This window comes from Dasypus novemcinctus, chromosome 14, assembly GCF_030445035.2.
Source record: "Dasypus novemcinctus isolate mDasNov1 chromosome 14, mDasNov1.1.hap2, whole genome shotgun sequence".
NCBI classification, from domain to species: domain Eukaryota; kingdom Metazoa; phylum Chordata; class Mammalia; order Cingulata; family Dasypodidae; genus Dasypus; species Dasypus novemcinctus.
The window spans coordinates 37274231-37299242 of NC_080686.1; positions in this window are offsets into that span (position 1 = coordinate 37274231).

Below are 25012 nucleotides of genomic sequence, written 5' to 3' on the forward strand. Positions count from 1 at the left end.
CATTCATCTGATTGAATAAAGCATCACTCATTGCTGATGGCAATCTCCCTGATAGATGCAAATATTATCAGCTATCTATGCAGTAAAGTCACAGGTGACTAAAAGCCATAAATGTCCTTGTATTATGATTAGCCCAATCCTTGCTTGACCAAACAACTGGGCACAACCACCTAGCTGAGTTGACACATTAACCTAACCATCACACCATCTCAACTTCGGTAGCCATGAATGTGATACCAACTTAACTTTAGCACACATACATTGTATCTATACTCCTGTCCCCCTGTTTTTATATTGTATTTATGATAGACTCTATCTTTATACATTATATATTCAAAACCATACATTTATCATTACTTTTTTTGCATTAGCATTTTAGAATCTTCAAGAAGTAAAAAGTAGATTCATATATACCAAATAATATAGTACAATAATATTAGTATTTATAATTACCATATGATTACTTTACCTGTAGTTTTTATTTGTCAGTTCAGTCCACTGTCTAGTGTTCTTTCCTTTCAGTCTGAAGAACTCCATTTTTCATTGCCTATGGGGAAGGTTTAGTGGTGATCATCTCCCTCAGCATTTATTTATTTGGAGATGTCTTAATCACTCTCCCATTTTTGAAAGAAAGTCTCATCAGATATAAAATTCTTGGTTGGCAATTTTTATATTTCAGCCCTTTAGATATTTTGTCCTACTGCCTTCTTACCTCCATGTTTTCTGAAGAGAAATCAGCATTTATTCTTATTTGTACTCCCTTGTACATAACACATTGCTTTTCTCTTGCAGCTTTCAGAACCCTCTCCTTGTTCTTAGAATTCAGCAGTTTCACTACTATATGCCTAGATATGGTTCTCTGAGTTTTTCCTGTTTGGGGTTCATTGGGATTCTGGAATGTGCATATTCATGTCCTTCATTAAATTTGGGAAGTTTTCTTCTCATTATTTCTCTGAATATTACTTCTGCTCTTTTCTCCCCTTCTTCTCCTCCTGAGATGCCTCTAATGCATATATTGACATGCTTGATATTATCTCATGGGTCCCTTATGCTCTGTTTTATTTTTTTAAATTGTTATTCTTTCTGCTTCTTAGCCTGAATCATTTCAATTTTCTTGTCTTTGAGATCACGCATTCTTTCTTTTGTCAGCTCAAATCTGCTAAGAAACCTTCTAGGGCAGGTGTTCTTAAGATTTTTTGTTCCATGGACCCCTTTGCCAGTCAAGTGAAAACCACAGACCCCTTACTAAGTGCACACTATATTGTGTATTATTTAATAAATATATCACATCCATACCAACATGTCCCCACAAGAATAATGACTTTTTGAATTTCAATTCAAGCTCACAGACCCCTGGTTAAGAACCCCCTGCTCTAGGGAATTATTCATTTGAGTTATTATGGACTTCAACTCTTGTAATTCTGGTTGGTTCCTTTTAAATTTCTATCTCTTCATTGACATTCTCATACTGTTCATTCCTTATTTTCCTGATATTCCTTACTTCTTTCTCTGTGAGCATATTGGGTCATTTTTTTAAAGTCTTTGCCCAGTATGTCCAAAGTCTGGTCTTCTTCATTGTTGATTTCTGAATTTTTATCTTCTTCCTTTGGATGAGCCTTCATTTCCTATTCCTTTGTTTGTCTTATAATCTTCTGTTGTACACTGTATAGTGTTAACTATATGATTTAGTCCCTGAGTTGTATTTTCCTTACAGTTGTATCCAGCTAACAGTATGATAGATATTTCCTTGAGTGATAGAAGCTAGCAAAAACAAACCAAGGCAAAAAGCACCTTTCAGAGTCTTTGCAAATTTGCAAATCTCCTTTAGAGTTTAACCCTCCTATTAAGAAGATCAGCTAAAGGCAAGTATGAAGTGCACGGTCCTCTCTGGCTCATTTGAACCTGTGTGGAGCCTGCTTCTCATCCTGGGCTTGTGCTTGCTTGTGGCCTTAGAAATTCCCCCATTTGCAGGAATTAGATATTCCCTGGACTAAACAGAGTTTTATTCCCTTCTGAGTATTCTGTTGTTTTGCTGAAAGCAGCTAATCCTTTCCCTTAGGCCTCTTTGACTTAGTTATTTCTAACATGACTTTAGCTCTTCAAGATGCATCTTACAGGACAAGTTCTGACAGGGTAACCCTGATATAGATTTAATTCTTTCAGGCTTCTACCTGATAGATTTGAACCAACATTACAGACATCCTATTTGTGTGTGGTGGTTATTCTGTGTCCTCCAGAACTGGTTCAGGGGCCCACAATAGGAACACAGGCTTGTTTCACACCCTTTTGGGGAAATGGTAAGAGACGACCTTGTGAGGGTACCATGAGCTTAGCCTATCATTTTTCAAGCTGTGTTTTCTTTATTCAGCCCTCACCCAGTTACTATAACCCTTTAACTGTTTTCTGAAGTTTTAAGGAAGATGACTGTGATAGTTCTTGCTAAGTGTTCAAAGATTCTGAGGGAATGGCACCCTGGAGCATCTTATACCACCAATTGGTCAACTAGAGCTACTCTGTATTAGTATTTCTGTTTCTCAACTATTAGTTGTATATGATTAATTAGCCAGGAAAATAAACTCAATTGTTATTAAATTTTCTTTTCAATTTAACAAGCATTTAACTATACAAACTGAGGAAATATTTCATGATTTGCTTGGTAAACAACAGACAAGCTGATATAATACATTTGTTCATGAAAATTTTGTATCAGTATACATAAGCCTACTCATCTTCATCATTTTGAGAAAGATTGTAATAGAAAAATAAGATACTTGTAGTTTATATCCAACTACGTAAGGTAGGGTTTTTTAAGTTCAAATGTATATACTAAAATGTTTGGAGGGTGAAAACATTTCTGCATTTCTTGTGAGCTCACTGGCCCAATACATTTTGTCAGTCAACATTCCAGGATAAGAAGGATTGTGAGGATCTAGTAGAGATGGTTGGGGGATTGGATGGTGCTGGTGAGGCAGCTTGGGGGCAGGAATGGTGGCAGTGGTGATGGCATGAATGACTGTTATTTAAAATTTTCAAATAAAATATTATTTAATCCTACCATGTATCATGTGAGATGGACTTTATTGTCTCCATTTGAAATATGAAGACACTGAAGATCACAAAACTTTCAGTAACTTGCTCAGGATCACAGATTGGTAAATTGAGTTGGGGTTTAAGAACAGGTTTTCTGACTCCTAAGTGCAAATTTGTTCTGCTAGATTTATTAGCAGAACAATAACAGCAGTTATTTTGTGGAGCTGTTTCCATGGGTTGGAGTACTTCAGGAAGATGGAGATGTATCACATTCTTTTTTAAGTCCTCAGGTACTTAAGAAGATTCTGGCAACTTTGATTTATACCCGTAACTAATTGGAACATATACAGACTTTGGGGCATTTCATTGAATGAATCTTAACTGAGTACCAACTAAGTGCCAGACAGTGTTCTTGGTACTGAAGCTAAAGCAATGAACCAGACACTTCCCAACCACATTAATGAAGACATTCACACCAGTCCTGATTTAAGAAGTTAGTATATCTGATAAGAATTTAAAGATAATTTTAAAGTCGCAACAATATTTAAAAATATATTAATAATATTTTTATATTTTCTAGCTGTCTGGAAGTTGTAATTAAATACAAAACAGTAGTCTTCAGGAGAGAGTACTACCAAGAAATAGCTACCTTGCTTCTTATGCCTAATTGTGAATCCATTCATTTAACCAGATGAAAGTGAACTTATTAAAACACCTATTCTGTGTTCCACATTGCTTCTCTGGAATGATACAGATTTAATGGTCTGAGTTTCCTGTATGCACCCAATAACATGGCTCTCATTACCTTTTACTTCTAGCTCATTGCTTGTGAGCAGATTTTGTACCCAAAATTCTAAATGGTATTTTAGTTTCTGGCTATGAGTATCAAAAGTTCCACAAGTCAGGTAGGTGGTGTTTTGAAGATCTCTAGCTGGATTCCCATGGATAGCAGGTGACTCTCATCTTCCTTTATCATCTCCTTTCCAATCTACAATTTGCAAAACAAAATTCATGTGGGTTATCTTATACATTTCCAGACATATGTTCTGTTTTCCTCTGGGGATATTCTAACCCTTTGTAGAGGAGTGTTTTGGTAAGGAGATTCCATAGGTAGAAATATCCAATAATAGGCTCAGTCGCAATATGTCTGCCTTTTAAGCCAAAATTGTTCTCATACTTTCAGTAATAGTCCTCACCACTGTCTCTGCCTTGGATATTTGATTCAGAATTCTATAATTTCCCTCCTAAGCATGGTAACAAATGTGATTACTTGGGCCTTGTGATGTTGGTTGGGTTCGTGTGTCAACTTAGCCAGGAATTGGTACCCAGTTATTTGGTCAAGCAAGCACTGGCCTAATTTTTTACCATGAGGACATTTCATGGCCTTAAATCATCAATAAATTGATTACATTTATGGCTGATTACATTTACAGTCAACTGAGGAGATAGCCTTCAGCAATGATAGTATTCTTATTGAATCATTTGAAAGCCTTAAAAGGAAAAGTGAAGATTTAAGCAGTCAGAAGAAAATTTCTATCTCTACTTCAGCCAGCCAACTTCTCCTGGGAAATTCAAGGCCATTCATCACAGTTCCTGGCCTACAGCCTGCCCTATGGAATTTGGATGCCCAGAGTCACATGATACAACTTTATAAAATCTCTTAGTATTTACAGAGATCTCCTGTCAGTTCTTTTTCCTTAGAGAACCCTGACTAATACAGCTTGGTACTGAGAGTAGGGTGTGTGCTGCTATGCAAATACTGAAAATGTTAGAACAGTTTTATAAATGGGTAAGGGGTAGATTCTGGAAGAACTGTGAGATGCTTGATAGAAAAGGCCTAGATTGCTTTGAAGACTATTGGTAAAAATATGGACGCTAAAAATACCAGTGATGAGGCCTTAGACAGAACTGATGAATGTGTCCTTGCAAACTGGAAGGATGGCTGTCCTTGCTTTAAAGTGGCAGAAAACTTGGCAAAATTTATTTCTGATGTTAGATGGAAGGCAGAATTTGAAAGTGACAAGCTTAGGTATTTATCTGAGGAGATTTCCACACTAAATGTAGGGAGCACGGCCTGGCTTCTCTTTGAGCATGTAGTAAAATGCAAGAGGAAAGAGATACACTGAGAAGTGAACTCCTGGGCACAAAGAAGCCAGAAATTGATGGTTTGGGAAATTCTGAGCTTTCAGAAAGTGAGTCCCCAGAGAATAGTACCCCATGTGAGAACTTAATTGAACTTGGAACCAGCCAGTCATTTCAGTATAAGTTAGGGTTAGAAATACAGTTTTCCCATGTGGAGCTGGCCCATGCGCAGCGCTGATGCGCACAAGGAGTACCGTGCCACGCAGGGGTGTCCCCCGTGTAGGGGAGCTCCACGCACAAGGAGGGCACCCCGTAAGGAGAGCCGCCCAGCATGAAAGAAAGTGCAGCCTGCCCAGGAATGGTGCCGCACACACGGAGAGCTGACACAACAAGATGATGCTAAAAAATGAGACACAGATTTCCGTGCCGCTGACAACAACATAAGTGGACAAAGAAACAAGACACAGCAAATAGACACAGAGAACAGACACAACCAGGGTGGGGGGAGAAGGGGAGAGAAATAAATAAATAAATCTTAAAAAAAAAATACAGTTATCTAGGAAGGATTTGTGGAAAGTCAAATTATCTGATGGTTGGGACCCCTGTGAAATGCATGTGAAACCAAAAGGCTTTTTATGATATCTGTATGAATGAAACCACTGCCAGCTTGGACTAAAAGGGCCAGAAAAAGGAGAGATTGAAGGAAAACGGACTTCAAGGACAGATCTTTGGAAGCTGAGGTCTGATCTTAAGACATCTTGGGCCAAGAGGATCCCACCCATCTGTGTGAAAAGAGTACATATGCCTCAACACTTGGAGAGTCATCCACCCTGTTGTTCTGCTAAGGGGTTATCCTGTGCCCCAGATATTGGGGAGAGTGTGGCCATCACCCTAGTGTTCCCATAGGGTGGGATCTAGAGTTTGGTGGCCACCTAGATGTTTGATAAAGGTGGAGGCTGAGAACATGGCCATTATGTAAGCCATTGGAGGGAACAGAACTACTGCTCCATGAGACACCAAGAAGAAACCATAATTCTATAGATGACTTTCACACTTTGAAATATAATGGAATATGCCCTGCAGGTTTTGGAGCTGTTTGGGACCCATGACCCTGTTTTCCTTTTAACTTCTCCTTATAGTAATGGGAAATTTACCCTGTGATTGTCCCTTCTTTGTATGTTGAAAGCAGATACCTTTTTTTCTAAGTTTCACAGATTTACAGCCTGATAAGATATTTTTCCCCAAAGGCAGTCTACATAGTTATAACTTACGTTGATGAGATTCTATACTTAATATTGCTACTGAAATGATTGAAGGCTTTTGAAATATTGTGATGGGAATGAATGTATTTGCATATGCAAAGAACATATTTTTTTGAGGTTGAGAGGATGAAATGTGACATTTTGAAGCTGGATGAACCCCAGAAGATCCTGTTCTTAAAGCTAATCCATTCCTGTGCATGTAAACCTTTCGTGGATGGGACTTTTGCTGAGATTTGGTTAAGGGACATTCTTTTTTATTGATCACTTCAGTGGGGCATGACCCAGGATGGGTCCTTTTTTTTTTTTTAATTGTATTTTTTTGAAGATACATAGATCACAAAAAATGTTACATTAAAAAATATGAGGTTCCCCTATACCCCACATCCCACCCACCCACACTCCTCCCACATCAACAGCCTCTTCCATCATTGTCGCACCTTCATTGCATTTAATGAATACATTTTGGAACACTGCTGCACTGCATGGATTATAGTTTACATTGTAGTTTACACTCTCCCCCAGTACATTCAGTGGGTTATGGCAGGATATATAATGTCCAGCATCTGTCCCTGCAATATCATTTAGGACAACTCCAAGTCCAGAAAATGCCCCCACATCACATTTCTTCTTCCCTTTCCCTGCTCTTAGCAACTCCTGTGGCCACTGTCTCCACATCAATGCTACAGTTTCTTCCATTACTAGTCACAATAATTCTATAGTAGAATACCAGGAAGTCCACTCTAATCCATATTTTATTCCTCCATTCTGTGGTCCCTGGGATGATGATATCCACTCCACCTCTATATCGAAAGAGGGCTTAGATTCCACATGGTCGATGGATGTGATTCTCCTGCTTGGAATTGTAGGCACTCTCAGCATCCCAGTGCAGTGGTCAGCCATCTTCACCTCTCTGCCAGCTGAGCTGCAGGGTGCCTAAGAGTTACCTCCTGAGAGCCTCCATGTTGCTCAAATGTGGTCACTCTCTAAGCCAAACTCAGCATGTAAATGCATTTCCCTCCCCCACCATGGGAAATGACTCCTGGGGATGAGCCTCCCTGGCACTGAGGGATTACTGCCAATCATTAACTAGTGATACAACTAGAAAAAGACCTGGAATAAAAAGGGGGAAATGATAAAGACAAATGAGTTTGTATGGCTTAGAGTCTTCAAAAAAGAGTCAGGAGGACATCAGAGAGGTAGCGCTTAAACCCACCTCAGCAGGATCCCAGAGACAGCCAAAGTAGATACAACCCCAGGTACTGGTACTCCTGAGGGCTATGGAGACACAGTTTCTGCAGTCATGGCAGGTGGCTCTGGAGTTCAGTGCAATGTCAGTGGGTGCTGCTTTGAAGTTTGCATTCCTGAGTGTGATGGAGTTGGACTCAGATGTGACCTTTCTACACATGCCTCTTCTGTCACTTTAGGATGGGTCTTAATCCTCACTGATCCAATGGAAAAAGACTATCATTAAGAGGAGACTGAAAAAAATCACATGATCATCACTATTGATGCAGAAAAAGCATTTGACAAGATAAAACTTCCTTTCTTGATAAAATGCCTTTCAAGGGATAGGAATAGAAGGAAATTTTCTGAGTATGACAAAGAGTATACACAAAGATGAAATGCTAAAGGCTTTCCCTCTAAGATCTGGAAAAAGACAAGGATGCCACTGTCACCACTTTCATCTGACATTGTATTAGAAGTACTTGCTTAAGCACTTAGGCAAGAAAAAGAAATAAAAGGAATCCAAATTGGAAAGGAAGAAGTAAAACTCTCACTCTTTGCAGATGACATGATTCTATATGTAGGAAGCTCAGAAAAATCTACAATAAAGCTTCAAGAGCTGATAAATGAGTTCAGTAGAATGGCAGGATTTAAGATCAACATGTAAATACCAGTAGCATTTCTGTATGCTAACAATGAGCAATCTGAGGAGGAAATCAAGAAAAAGTGCCATTTATAATAACAATGAAAAGAATCAAATATTTAGGAATAAGGTTAACTAAGGAATAAAGGATTTACACAGAAAAGTACACAACACTGTTAAAGGAAATCAAAGAGCTACATAAATGGAAGAATATTCCATGTGCATGGACTGGAAGACTAAACATCAGATGTCTGCCCTACCCAAATTGATTTATAGACTTTAATGCAATCCCCATAAAAATTACAACAGTGTTTTTTATTGAATAGGAAAAGCTAATTATGAGAATTTTTTTGTAATGGCAAGTGTCCCCAAATAGCCAACAACATATTGAAAAAGAAAAATGAAAGTGGAGGAATCATACTACCTAACTTTAAAGCATTGTATAAAGCTACTGTGGTCAAAAGCTGTATGGTACTGACCAATGGAACTGAATTGAGAGTTCTGAGATAGACTTGTGCATATATGGCCAGCTGATATTGGACCACCAGGAGCACTCAACTGGAACAGAATAGCTTCTTCAACAAATGATGCTGGAAGAGCTGAATATCCATATCCAAAAGAATGAAAGAAGATCACCATCTCATGCCCTTTCCACAGATTAACTCAAGATGGATCAAAGACCTAAATGTAAGAGCCCAGACCATATAGCCCCTAGAAGATAGTGTCGGAAAGCATCAACAAGATCTTTAGTAGAAAATGATTTAATAAGTTTTACACCCAAAACATGAGAAATGAAAGACAAAATAGACAAATAGGGCCTCTTCAAAATTAAAAACTTTTTTGCTTCAAATAAGTTTGTCAAGAAAGTGAAAAAAGGGCCTACTCAATGGGAGAACATATGTGGTTATCACTTATCTGGTTAAGGGTCTAATATCCAGCATATTTAAAGAAATTCTACATCTCAAAAATAAAAAGACAACCCATTTTAAAAATGGTCAAGAGATTTGAATAGACACTTTTCCAAAGAGATAACTAAAAAGCACATGAAAATATGCTCATCATCACTAGCTATTAAGAAATGCAAATCAAAACTACAATGAGGTATTATTTTACCCCCATTAGACTGGCTGCTATTAAAAAAACAAAGAGAAAACTACAAGTGTTAGAGAGGATGTGGAGGAATGCGAATACTCAGCCCCTGCTGATGGGAAATAGAATGGTACAGTTATTGTGGAGGATGGTTTAGCCATTCCTCAGGAAGCTAACTCTAGAATTGCCATATGACCCAGCAGAACTGAAAACAGGAACTTGAACAGATATATGCACACCAATGTTCTTAGTGGCATTATTCACTATTGCCAAAAGTTGGAAGCAACCCAAGTGTATATGCAAAAGATAAATGCATAAGCAAATGTATATACCTGTACTGGAATACTCAGCTATAAGAAGAAATGACATTTTGACCCACATGACAACATGGATGAATCTTAAAGACTTTGTGTTGAGTGAAGTAAGCCAGTCACTAAAGGAGAAATATTGCATGACCTCACTGATACAAACTAAGCATTCTGAGCAGACTCACAGAGATAGAGTCTAGAAGATAGGTTACCAGGAGACAGAAAGGAAGTAGAGAGTGGTGAGCTGATGCTTAATTTGGAGAGAACTTATGATAAGGTGGAAGAGGGTGGTTGGAAGTGGATGGAGGTGATAGTGGTGCAGGGTATGAGTGAAGTGTATGGTGTTGTAGTGTGAGTTTGAGCAGGATTGGGGGGATGGGTTGGACTATCCGTGGAAGTGGGGGAGGACTAGAGGAAGGAATAGGTGAACTCTGGGGATGTGGAGGTCTTTAGTTGATAATACAATTGTGGGAATGTCCTTTGCCAAATATAGTAGGGGAGGGTCACTGGTGCAGGGTGGGAACATGTTTGGGAAAGAGTGCCATCTGGGGCATGCTTCTTTGAAATATGAATGTGCTCATCTTGTCATAGGGTGTTACCTCAGTGGGTTGAGATCCACACACACACAAAAAACCAACAAAATACTAAACTATCATCCTCTGGAGTCCTGCTACATTATCTAATAGAGTAGGAAGAATCTCTAGAGTACATAGGCAGTACCTATAAAAGAAAACAGATCAATATGCTAAGCCCTTAATATTAATGCTTTGCTAACAAACCTTATTCCTGTAAACATGAAACTTAGACTAATAATAACTATTGCTTAACAGTTACATCCTGAAAACCTCCTTCTTACTCAAATGCGGCCTCTCTGTAAGCCAAGCTCAGGAAATAAATGTACCACCTTACCCCCAGAGTGGGGACATGACTCCTGGGCATGAGCCTCCCTGGCATTGAGGGATTAATACCAAGCACCAACCAATGATGCATTTGGAAAAAGACCTTGACCAAAAGGGGAAACTTAACTACAAAAGAGTTTATAGCTAAGGGTTTTCAAAATGAGTTGATGGGTCATTTCAGAGTTTATACTCATGCATGTCTCAGACAGATCTCACTAACTGCCACTGTGAGCAAGCCTCAAATAGGGGTGCTCCTAATGGCTCCTAGAGCCATCCAGTCACTCTAGGCAAGGCATACAATCCCTTGAAACCAGTAGCCTGATTTCAGTGTGCCTTACTTTAAATATATGACAAGTTATTTCCCCAATGTAATAGGGTCAGACTCATTTATAATTTTTCTACACATGATTCTTCTACCCCTTTTATTAGAACCTATAATTACACTATACCCTTTAAATATATGTCTTAGAGGCTTAAATCTTTGGTCTGTTCGTTTTCTGGTTGTCCCCTGAATCTCAGAAGAGTTGGTCCAATACCTATTCTCTAGATCATCAAACTCACCCAGGACAACTAACAAAATGATGAAGATGGCAACCCCCATCCCAAGAAACAAAGAGTATAACAGCAAGGAAAACAGTTCCTTCCATCTGTCTCATAAGATCTGAGTCCCTCTCAATCTGATTCAGAGTGGGCATCACTATCCCACAATCCTTAAAGTTGAGGAATGAACAAACATAAGGGAGAATGTAACCATGGGCAAAGTAAACTTACTGATATTGTAGTAATGGAAGCACATGTAACATTGTTATAAAGATGATGGATACTGGAGGTTCTGAGGGGAGTGGGAGGGAAAATAGGTGGAATATAGGGCATTTTTAGGACATTGGAATTAAGTGTAAACCACAATGTAAAGTATAGACCTTGGTTAGTAGCAATGGTTCAATATTTATCAACTTTTAAAAATGTAGCACACAATTATAAGATATTATTAATTGGGGAAGATGTGGGAGGGGGAGAAGGTGGGGTATGTGGGAATCCCTTATACTTTTGATGTAACTTTTCTGTAATCTAAAGCTTCTTTAAAAATAAATTTTATTGTATTAAAAAAAAAAAAAAAGAATCTGAAAGCGATAAGGCCAAGGCCAAAGTATAAGCTTCACAGGTGAAGTTTACCAATCATTCAAACATGATCTAATACCAAACTTTTTCAAGCTCTTTCAAAAAATCAAACAGGAAAATACACTAGCAAACTCATTCTGTGAAGCCAATATCACCCTAATATCCAAACCAGATAAAGGTACAACAACAACAAAATTATAGACCAGTATCTCTAACAAATATAGATGCAAAAAATCCTCAACAAAATACTTACAAACAGAATCCAAAAGCACATTAAAAGAATTATACACCATGATCAAGCGGGTGTTATCCCAGGTATGCAAATGTGGTTCAACACAAGAAAATCAATTAGTGTAATGAAACCACATTGATAAATTGAAGAAGAAAAATCACATGATCCTCTTAATTGATGCAAAAAAGGCATTTGACAAAATACAGTAACCTTTCTTGATAAAAACACTCCAAATCATAGGAATAGAAGGAAGTTTTCTCAATATGGTAAAATGCATACATGAAAGTCTACAGTTAGCTTTGTACTCAATGGTGAAAGATAAAGTTTTGCTGTTGTTGTCAGGAACAAGACAAGGATACCCACTGTCACCATTGTTATTCAACATTGTGCTAGAGTTTCTAGCTAGCGCAATTAGGCTAAATAAAGAAATAAAAGGCACCCAAATCGGAAAGGAAGAAATAGAACTGTCACTATGCCCTGATGATATGATCCTATATCTAGAATCTCTGAAAAATCAACAACAAAGCTACTAGAACTGATAGACAAGTTCAGCAAAGTGGAGGGATACAAATTAATACACAAAAATCAATAGCGTTTCAGGAAGCAGATGTGGCTCAATCAATTGGGCTTCCATCTACCATATGGGAGGCCTTGGGTTCACTTCCCAGGGCTTTCTTGTGAAGGCAAGCTGGCCTGAGCCTGCAGAGAGCTGGCGCACCAAGATGACGCAGCAAAGGGAGACAAGCAGACACAGAAGAATGTGTAGCAAATGGACACAGAGAGCAGATAGCAAGCAAGCCACAAAGAGGGGGATAAATAAATAATAAAAGAAATTTTTAAAAATCAATAGCATTTCTATACACTACTGATATGCAATCTGAGAAGGAAATAAGAAAAAAATCCATTTATAATAACAACTAAAACAAATAGGAATAAATTTAACCAAGGACATAAAGGACCTGTCAGAAAACTACAAAACATTGCTAATAAACACTGGAGAAGATTTAAATGAGTGGAAGGACATTTCATGTCCATAGATTGGAAAATTAAATATCATTAAGATGTCAATTCTACCCAAACTGATTTACAGAATCAAAGCAATTCCAATAAAAATCACAATAGCCTTTTTTGTAGAAGTGGAAAAATCAATCAAATTTATTTGAAAAGGGAAAGGTCCCCTAATAGCCAAAAAGATCTTAAAAAAGAATGAAGTTGGAGGACTCTCACTTCCAGATTTTAAACATATTACTTAGCTACAGTGGTGAAAACAGCTTGGTATTGGCATAGAGACACATTGACCAACAGAACCAAATTGAGAACTCAGAAATAGCTCTCACACCTACAGTCAAATGCTTTTTTACAAAGCTGTCAAACCCCTTCCCCCTCCCCCAGCTGGGCCAGAACAGTCTGTGCAACAGATGGTGCTAGAAGAACTGCATATCCATAGCAAAAGAAAGGAAAAAGACCCCTATCTTATACCATATGCAAAAATTAACTCAAAATGGATCAAGGACCTAAATATACAAGTGACAACCATTAAACTCTTAGAGGAAAATGTGGGGAAATAATTTTTGATATATTCCCATATAGAACATGCTGAGGGAGTGCAGATTTCTTGAGGCCTCAAGAGCATTATTTGAGGCTTTGTTTACTGTGGTGGTTTTTGATGTCTGGCTGAGACCTATAAAAGCAAAGCTTCTGGAATGACTTCCCAACTCACTTTCAGATCTCTTAGCCGTAAAAACTCTATATTATTTAACACTTCCTCTTTTTGATCAGGGTCTTTCTCCAAATAAATTGCTGGTTCATACTTGGTAATAATCCCTCAGTGCCTAGGAGGAGGGCTCATCCCTTGGAGTCATATGCCACATTAGGGGCAGGGAAAGTAGTTTATTTGCAGACTTTGGCTTAGAGAGAGGCCGCACGTGAGTAACAAGGTTTTCAGGAGGCAATTAATTATTTAGGCTTAGTTTCATTATTGTAGGAATAAGATTCATAAATGTAAGCATTGAATTTGAGGGCATTGCTTATTAACCTGTTTTCTTTTATTAGGTGAGGCTTATATTTTCCAGGGCTTTTAGCCATCTTATGGGAGAAAGTTGCAGGACTTCCCCAGGAGGGAGATTTAATATTTTGTTAGCTACTTGAGGCCCTCTATTTATCCAGGAAAAATAACTATGGCAACAAGCACACATTTTTATCCCATAGAAGTATGTAGCTATATAATGTTAAAGATAGAACTGTAAGCTTTTAACCTAATAAATTCCCATTGTAAAAGACAACACATTTCTGGTATGTTGCTCCCAGCAGCTTCTATCAAACTAAAACAGGCCTCTTTACATCCATCTAGGAATTTGACCCTTAGTTGAATTTAAAATAACTTTCCTTTCAAGACCTAGAAATCATTTGAAAGGATGAGCAACTCCAAGAGACAAGGTGAAAAAAGGTTGGGTAAGATAGCATATGAATTTTATTTGCCAGTGTTTCTGGAAATCCCATGTACTTCGGAGCTCTCACAGTTTTACCTTTCTTCTAAGTTGGCAAAATAACTTAAGTTTCAAAGTGTTTCCTTTACCAGATAAAGAAATACCAAATTATTCTAAGTATCACTTTGTATATAATCTGGCTCTAGTATATTTAGTGTGAACTGAGATATTGAGATGAGATTAGAAAATATAAAAAGCATTTCTTTCCCTCCCTCCCACTCTCCCTCCCTCTCCCTCCCTCTCTCCCTCCCTCTCTCTCTCTCTCTCTCTCTCTCTCTCTCTCTCTCTCTCTCTCTCTCTCTCTCTCTCTCTTTCTCTTTATAGTTAAGAAGCAAAGCTGCTTTTCTATGAACAGGGCTGTTATATTCCCACTTCTTCCCTCATACTAAGCAGTTGATAATACAATTTAAGAAGAGATTCACAGATTTCTTCTAATTTAATATTTAAAGGGCCTCATGCAGCCAAAATTTAAAAATAAGAGAAAAAATGACCTCTTAAAAAATTATTTTAGAAGGTGAACACTTTCATTAACACAATTTTTAAAAAAATTCTAGACCTAAAACATTCTAGGAATTGTTTAGGGTAGACTTCTTTCTATTTTTGTATCCTCAGTGCTTAATGTCATCCTAAAGTTCAAATTTATCTCTTTGCATAATTTTCCTGCATAAACCTATCTAATGATTCTATATTATCCAATCAATGAAGTTCAAACTCTCTTTGAGATATGAGATATAAAAGGCCCTCGTGTTCTGACACCATATTTGTATCTGTCTCTTTTGTCTCTGTATATCACATGGTACTCTTTTCAGAAGAACAGAATAATGGCCTGAAGCAGCTTTTGCCTACTGTGAAACATAGGTAACCTGCAGGGAAACTACTTTTTCCTGAGTGCACAAACTTCATTGTCAATGCTGTTCATGTAAAATTTAGAAATTGGAATTAATTAGTCTGAAGAGTTTTTTTTTATGAGAAGCTTTTCCCAGTAGCATCTGGATTTTCATATTCACCACGTTTACATTGCTTTGTTAAGTAAGGGGACTCATACTATAGAAAGAGAAATGCAGATCAATTCACACCAAAGATAACACTTCAAATGAAAAAGGCAGGTAAAAATTATCAAAAGACACTCAGTTAAAATTGTCTTTTGGGGGTGCTTTTCTTGGCATATTGAGTTATATCTCAGTTCTGATTATCTGGAACTACGAAACAAAGACATAAATTTAGTAATTGTATAATTATGTCTTATACATACAGTATTTATTCCTAAAATAAAAACACTTGAGAAATAGGTAAAATATAGTACTAGACTCTGGACTACAGTTTTTGCTATTAAATTCAGTATTAGTGATTTGATTCCTATAAAACAATATCATTGCCACATTAAATTGTTACTTTTATTTGAATCATTGGTCTTCTAATTTTACTAATATTAGTAAGCTCCTTTAAAAGGTTTAGAGGTTTTCTGAAAATTTGAATCTTCATAATTAAGGAAGTATACTTTTGAAACAGGATAATTAACTATTCTATTTAAGTTTAGGCAGAGTTCCCAAGAAAATCAGTGCAAACTAATTTTAAAGGAAAGTGAAAAACCATAAAACAGACTTCCAAAGAAGGTGTTTTAGTTTGCTAAGGCTGCCCATGCAAAAATAGCAGAAATGTTTTGGCTTTTAAAATGGGGATTTGTTAGTGTAAAATCTTAACAGTTCCAAGGCTGTGGAAATGTCCAAATCAAGGCATCATAATAGATGCTTTCTTACCAAAGGTCAGATGCTGGTTGGATCCTGAGCTCCTGCATCTGTTAAGACAAAATGGAAGCTCTTCATATGGGTCTCTGTCTTCTCTTCCAGGCCACTTTCTCCCTGGGTGCAATTGTGAGCCATCAAGCACATGGCAGTCCTCGTTTATTCATTTTTGAGCTGCTCTAGGGGCCTAGAATCTCATGGGCCTCTTTCTGTGCCTCAGTGCTCCACTGATTTCATCCTTTAATATCTGGCCCCTCACTCTTGGTCTCTATCTTCTTGCCATCCTCTGTTACACATGGCAGGGTAAAAATGGCAGTTGTCTTTCTCTGTGTGTTTCTTCTTTCAGTTCTCAATTTATGTCAGACCCCGGAAGAGGGTGGTCCTCACTGACCTAGTGGATTTGCCTAGTCCAAAGGCCCTAAATTTATCTAATCAAAGGTGATCTAATCAATGTCCCTTAACTGAATCTAATGTAATCAATGGGTCTTACACCCACAGTAAAGTTTTAAGAATATGGTTTTCTGGAATTCACAAAAGAACTTTAAACCATCACAGGAGGTATCCCAGAAACTTAGGTGAACCCCACCTCCACCAGCAGAGGCTTCGATATAGAGAGAGCATTTCTACTGAGACAATTATTGGTTGCCTCTGCAGGGGAACAGTGGAGAGATGATGTTCCTCATCTTAAATCAAATGAGAAGGGATTTTGATAAGGGGACTCAGAGAGTTTGGTGTATGCCCAGTTCCGAGATCTTAAAAGGCTGGAACCTGACTTCTCATGCAAAATCTATAGGGAGAGACTCTAGCTGACTGGCTCCTTGGATTATGGAGATAATGTTGCCTGCATTGCTTTGCGCTTGGAAAAAGGAGAGTGTTTCCATTGACCAGATGAGGGTCATGTGCTAAAGACCCTCAGGTTTGCTCAAGAGGATAACCTGAAGAGGTAAGGCAACCCCATCAAGGGAACTGCTTGATACACAACTGAGGCAAAAGATATAAACAAAAGCTGGAGAAATATATTCATCCAAGACAAGAAACCTGTATTTGATAGATTTCTAATGCCCAGGGGATGGAAAAAAAAGGAGTTGGTTCATTCTGTCAAGTCCAGAGATAATTGCTTTAAATACCTGATGATCCTAGAAAATACCAGTGCTTGTGGAAGACAGTATCAAAATAAAACCTTTCCTTCCTCTTTCCTTGGAGGCATAAAATAGAAATAAGCAAGAAAGTGGGCATCCACAAGGAGGCAAATCTTTGAAAATTCTAGTCCAGTCACTACAGCATATACAGAGGGTGCTGTTTACCCTTTCTGGGCTGGTACTTTTCCTAATCTTCTTTATCCCTGGCCACAACTAAGGAGTAGATGGCAGGGAAGAGACATTGGAGTAAAGAGAAGAGAATCCAACCAGGCCCCCTTTCTCAATTGTAAACATTCCATTGCAGCAGCCCCAAGCTAGGGGATGAGAAAGTTATCTTTATATGAAATGTAGAGCTCTCTTTATAATACTATATCAGCTCACATCCCTCCTCTACTAATAATTCTTCAGTGACTCTTCGTTCCTCTCGTAGTAAAAGCCAACATCCTTTTATTGGCCTACATCCTTTTATTGGCCTATTGGCTACTTAAAAGAATTATTCATGGATTGGCAGCATCTGCATGGCCTGGGAGTCTTAGGCATGCAGAATCTCCAGCTCCACCCCAGACCAATTGAATCAGAATCTGAATTTTAACAAAACCTCCAGGTGGTTCATATGCTCATTAAACTTTGAGAACCACTGACCTATAAAACCCCACTCCTGCTTATCTCTTTTAGTCACTTACTAATTACTCTCAATTTTTCAACTCCAGTCACTGGTTTTTGAACACACCAGGCCCATCCTGTCTCAAAATCTTATTAGCTGTTCCTTCTTCCTTGAATTCCTGTCCACGAATATCTATGTGATAAACTATTACTTACGGCCAATTCCCTTTCATCCTTTGTCTTTATTCCTATTAATGAGAATAACTCGTAGTGAAGCCTGCATTTAAAATTTCATCCTCCCTATGCTTGCCTTCCCAATTTCCCTTATTCTAATCAGTTTCTTAACATTTAACACTTTCTAACATACCGTAGAATTTACTTATGTTTATTGTCTGGCTTCCCCTGAGGATGTAAACTCCATGAAAGCAGTCACTTTTGTCTGTTTTACCTGATGATGTTTCCTTCATTTACAGAATAATGCCTGGTATATAGTAGGTGCTCAATAAATACGTGTTGAATGAATTATTTAAGAAAAAATTGTCAGCTTTTCTGCCTAGTATGGTTAAAAACTTAATACGATTAAAGATGCAAAATCTCTGTAAACTATATTATTTTCTTGGCAATGTGTTTTCACCAAGAAGTCCATTTCATAAAACATGCAAGTTATTCTAACTGGACAATATGGGTTTTTACTCAACTCCACACTTTCAATGAAGAAAGCTTTATTTAAACAATTTAATAAGCTCTTTCATACTTTCCCAAATGAACTTTTCCTTGAGAAATTAAGGGAGCATAAAAGAGATTCGTTTAATAAGGTTTTATCAAGACTAGTATCTGAAAGTCATATGTACTTTTTCCCCCAAAGAAATGAACCTGATCTTTTATTTTCCATCCAAATTTGAATGTTTTGTAGTACAAGCTCACTTGCTCTTGGCAAGAAGACTTGTTTCTAAGAAAGGCTAAATGTGCTCATAAAGAAGACTCAAAGGACTTCTTTGGACAATAATTTTTACAAAACAGCATTTCAATGAGTTAAGTGTAAGTAAATCAGAAACAGATGCATTGCATAGCTATTGAGATCCACAAGTTTGAAAAACAAGTGCAAATTTTCTTGTTTTGTATCCTTATCCTCAAATATATAAAAATACCATGTATTGTTTGAAACTTTGCTAGTTTCTACTATGTTTTGTGTAATGAAAAGGATTATCGTTCTCTTGACTCAAAGGTCATGTTTCCTATGTGCTTTTTTGATGGAAAGTATTTTCTATTGATGAACTTTATAACACATCCAGGAAAATCTAGTTGCTCTAATCTCTTAGTTTTGTACTAGGGTAAATATTTCATGAATGCAGTCGGGACAGTATAAAGTTACATTTTCTTTTTAATATGAAAGTTATCAAATTTTTTGTTTTGTTTTGGTTAGTTTGGTTAAAAGGAACAAAGACATGCATAGACTAGTTCAAGAAATAGGAATTCTATGAAGATAGAGATAGAAAGAAATCCATGGACCAGAGCTAAAATACAAGAATGTCATGACAAATGGAACTGGGAAACTTCAGAAATGGCTACTGCTAGTCTTTTCATGAAGTTTCTCTCATAGCTCCTCTCAGATCATCTAATCCATTTTCCTCACTTTGCTGATTACTCTCTCCAAAAATTTGGCTTCAGATTATCCATAGTGGGCCTGGCTTGAGTTCACTGTATAATCTTTTAACTCTGCTGCCACAGGTGTCTGCCTTAGACTCTCTAGTTCAAAATTACTGAAAGAGGATTCCTGTTGCCCAGCTCATCTTTTGAATGAGGTCGCTGATCACTCAAACCTGAGTCTGTGCTCTCTGGTGCCATCAGCTGTGGTTAACAGAACCGGGATCCTATACAAGGAGGAGGTATATGGACAGGTGTTATGCTTACGTCTCCAGCTTAAGTATGCTAAATACAGACTCTTAATTTACCAGCTGTTTTCCAGGAAAGTATTTTTGACAACAGTGGTCCTTGGAAAATAAGATATTGTATCTGTTTCTCCAAGAATTGAAATGTTTTAGATTTTAAATTCAGGATGCCAAAATTGGAAAGGGTGTGGATGACTTTCAGAAGTTCAGAATTTCATCTGGTCTGGACCTTAAGAAAACAACATCATCAGTCACATGACTGTTTATGAGACATGACCTAGGAGATAATTTATTGTACTGTTTCAAATATGGTTGTTTATTTTCCTAAAGTCCTGGAAATATTCCTTGAGAAAAGTAATCTTTGATACTATATGCTAAACTTATAATGGGTTTTCATTTAAAAAAAAATTAGGGGACTAAAAAGGGAATCACATGAGAACCTGATAAGGATTGGAATAAGTTTTATTTTTCCTGGAAAAGAAGAGAATAAACAATAGTTTATAAGTAATACCTAAATTCTGATGTAGGATTTTGACAAAATTCTGCCTTGTCAGCAACTGGAGTTCAGAAAACACATAAAAAAGAGATAATAACCAGCATTTGGAAGAACAGCAAATTAAATTGAGAGATGGATTTCAGTTCTAACCTTGGTTTTTCCATTTACTAGCTGTGCTACCTTAATTACCTGGTAATGAGGAAAAGAATGGACTGGATGCCAGTTAAGCATCCAAAGATAATGAAAAGTCAGAAAAAGAGATGTCTAGGGACATCAAGCATGGCATATTTCTAAGGGATGATATTCTGAGGATTCCTACCCTTCCATTCTGCTGTACAGAATAAATGCATTTATGTGTAATTTAATAATGAATAAGTATACCTTCCATATTGGTATCATTTTCAGTCTAGACTTTAAAGTAATTTCATTCATACTTTGGCTTTAATCTGCACTAAAAAGAGCAAAGGAAGATTTTATTTAGGTGACAAAGTGTGAAGTTGTGATTTGGAAAGAGAGCCATGTATATTTTTATGAGTCCTTATAAAAACAGAATAAAATACATCCTTTTGTTGTTTAGAAACTATTACCATTCAAAGAGAAGTGAAAACTCTCTATATCAAAATGTTAACTATAGGAAAATAACATATTTGGCCTGATAATAATTATAAGAAAAAATTAGGAAATACTGCCAGTGAAAAAATAATTTTGTCCATAAGTACTAAATGGATATAAACCCTAAAAAAAAAAAAAAAAAAAAGATTTACCCTCCCTTTAGGCTTAACTTGTGCCAATTCATTCTAAGAAACACAGAATGTTTCCTCATAGCCTATCAATCATTTTAAGATAGTATCACAGATTTGAAACAGGAATTCCCTGAAACAGTTGCTAATGTTGACATTCACTCCAGGCTCTCAGAATCTAGATTATAGTATTAGAACGTTTTCAACTTCTCAGTTGTTGACTTGAGTAGCCATTTTTTTTTCTCCTATAATAATGTCAACCACATGCATCTGTTCACTTCTGTAAATATCTCCATTGAATATTTGCATATTCAGATATTGGACATTATAAATCTCAGTCTCTGGAAGAACAATGAATCTTCAACAGAATCAGCCTTCTATATAAGGGTCAGTGTTCTGCAAGCATAATTTGAGGAAGCCTAAGAAAGGCCAGAAAATATTTTCCATAAGCATAATAAAGATACTTTTTATTTAGATTAAGATTTTCTTCTTTGATTTTTTTTTCTTTTCTTTTTTGAAACAGATATTTAGACATTAGAGAACATCTTAACACTTTAGCAAGATTGAGTTTTTTAGAACATTTTCTTTCATGATAGATGGGACTTAGAGCTGTTTTCAAGCACTTTTGGCCCCTGAGCATCTGGTGCAAAAATAAGAAAAAGGCACGCAAAATTAAGGGTTATTTTTTCCTTATAGAGTGGAAGATAGGGACTCATATCTTCTTTAAATGTGCCAGGTGTAATGGTATTTTATGTATTTTGGAAAACAGATGCTTTTTTAGGATATATGATAGTATATATTTCTATTATGCTGATCTCCAATGTGATAACCAAGATTATGAAGTGACATGAAATGGCATCCTATTTTAACCTTGAAATAATAAATGAACCATAAATTAAGAAAGTACAAAAATATTGACCATAAAATCCAGAAAACCTTTAGCACTTTATCCATAATGATTGTAGCAGTTTGATATGGTTATGAATTTCAGAAATAGATATTGGATTATGTTTGTATTCTGGTCTGTACCTGGGCATGATTAAGTTATGATTAGGGCTTTGATTGGGCCACATCATTAGGCCATGGCAAAGGACAGAGTTGAGGGTTTTTTGATGTTGGAGTTTGATGCTGAAGCCTTAAGCTGGAGCCCGGGGAAGTAAGTTCACAGAGAAACAGAAGCAAGCCCCGGGAAGAGAGGAACCCTGAGCCCAGGAAGAAGCAAACCCTGGGAGAGAGAAACCCTGAACCCACAGAGAAGCAAGACCCTGGAAGAGAGGAACCCAGGAAATCTGAACCCTCACAGACAGCAGTCATCTTGCTCCAACCTGTGAAAATAGACTTTGGTGAGGGAAGTAACTTATGCTTTTGGCTTGGTTATCTGTAAGCACCTACCCCGAATAAATATCCTTTATAAAAACTACCCAATTTCTGGTATTTTGCATCAGCACCCTTTGGCAGACTAATACAATGATTATTGTCAATATGGAAACTACAAAATGATAAATATTTCTTAGAGGAAGTAAAAGCGAACAGAAGATTCTTATGACACCAACATTTTTGCCCAGGAAAAAAACAGTAAGCATTATACCACAGCCAGAGTAAATGACTAGGTTTACTGGGTTTACACTGGCATAATAATTCTTTGACTTTGATTCTCTTTTGTACATGGCAGAGAGATAAAAGGGGCTCTGTAATTTGTTTAAGAACACTGTGTTTTGAATTGTTTGCTGTAGTTTTAAATATCCAAATTTGTAAAGCCTACTGATATAAGAACTAAAAGAGTTTCTAGTTGTTCTTTGGAAATATTTGCTGAGCCAGGATAAATGTTTGGATCTGCTTGAGATAGTTTCTAAACTAAATGAAAGAGAAAATACTTGTAGATCTAAAGTTTTTCCTGTCTTTAACAAGGATTAGTTCAAAAGTAAATCCCACACTACCCATTTACAAACATTGCTTATGAGGTTTCTTTACTTTCATGAAGTAATAAATCATTTGGTTTTTACAAAAGCTGTGGAATATTTGGGATCAAAGAGTAATCCAGTGAACTTGATCTCATGTAATCAAATAATCTTTACTCAACATTCTTGGGGACTTTGGAAAGCACATGAAAAAACATATGTAGGAGGGGAAAGCCAAGATGGCAGCAGAGTAAGTAGCTCCTGGAGTTAGCTCGTGATACAGGGCAGTTGGTGGTCACCCAGAGCTATCTAAAGCACCTGTTTGGAGGACCCAGGAGACCACAGGAGTACCCTGCAACATCCTTGAGAGTGTGGAAGAAGGAGACTGCCCATCTGCATAGAGGATTCATGAGTAGAGCACTCCACACTGCAGAGGTCGGTGCCCATAGCATGCAAGCTGCCTCAGGAGCTATTCTGCTAACTAAATCCAACAACACATTAAAAGAATTAGCCATCATGATCAAGTGGGTTTTATACCAGGCATGGAAGGCTGGTAAACACAAGAAACTCAGCATAATACACCACATTAATAAATCAAAGAAGAAAAATCACGATATTATCAATTGATGCAGAAAAGACATTTGACAAAACACAACATCCTTTCTTGATTAAAAATACTACAAAAAATAGGAATTGAAGGAAACTTTCTCAACGTAATAAAAGCCATATATGAAAAACCCACAGCTAACATTGTACTCAATGGTGAAAGACTGAAAGCTTTCCCATTGAAATTAGGGACAAGACAAGGATGCCCATTGTCACCACTGTTGTTCAATATAGTGCTAGAGGTTCTAGCTAAAGCAGCCAGGCAAGAAAAAGAAATAAAAGGCATCCAAATTGGAAAGGAAGAATTAAAACGTTCACTATTTGCAGATGATATAATTGTATATATATATATATTTTGGGTAAGGTCCCAAAAAACTTACCGCAAAGATGCTAGAGCTAATAGATGATTTCAGTAGAGTGTCAGGATATAAGATCAATATGCAAAAACCACTGGTCTTTCTATACACTAATAATGTGGAACCTGAGGAGGACATCAGGGAAAAAATTCCATTTATAATAGCAACTAAAAGAATCAAATATTTAGGATTAAACTTAAGCAAGGATGCAAAGCACTTTTATTCAGAAAACTATAATGCATTGCTAAAAGAAATTTAAAAAGACCTAAATAATTGGAAGAACATTCCATGCTCATGGATTGGAAGACTAAATATCATTAAGATGTCAATTCCACCTGAATTGATATACAGATTCAATGCAATCCCCCCCAAAAAAATTCTACCAGCATTTTTTAAGCAAATGGAAAACACAATTATCATATTTATCTGGAAGGGTAAGAGACACTGAATAGCCAGAGATATCTTAAAAGGAAAAGTAAAGTTGGAGGACTTTCACTTCCAGTCTTTAAATCATATTACCTAGCTACAGTGGTAAAAACAGCATGGTATTGGCATAAAGACAGACACACAGACCAATAGAGCTGAACTGATGGTTCAGAAACAGACCCTCACATCTACGGCCAAGTGATTTTTGACAAGCCTGTCAAGCCCACCCAGTTGGGGCAGAACAGTTTATTCAGCAAATGGTGTTGGGAGAACTGCATATCCATTGCCAAAAGAAAGAAAGAAGACCCCTATCTCACACCTTACACAAAAACTAACTCCAGATGTATCAAAGGCCTAAATATAAAAGGAAGCACAATAAAACTCCTTGAGGAAAATGTAGGGAAACATTTTCAAGACCTAGTGGTAGGTGGTGGATTCTTAAATCTTACACCCAATGTACGAGCAGTGAAAGAAAACATGGATAAATGGGACTTCCTCCAATTTAAAACACTTCTGTAATTCAAAAGACTTCATCAAAAAGGTGAAAAGGCAGCCCAGTCAATGGGAGAAAATATTTGGAAACCACTTATCCAATAAGGGTTTGATTTCCATTCTATATAAAGAGATCATACAGCTCAAAAATAAAAGAACAAGCAATCCAATTTAAAAAATGGGCAAAAGATTTAAATAGACATTTCTCCAAAGAGGAAATATAAATGGCCAAAAGCACATGACAGAATGTT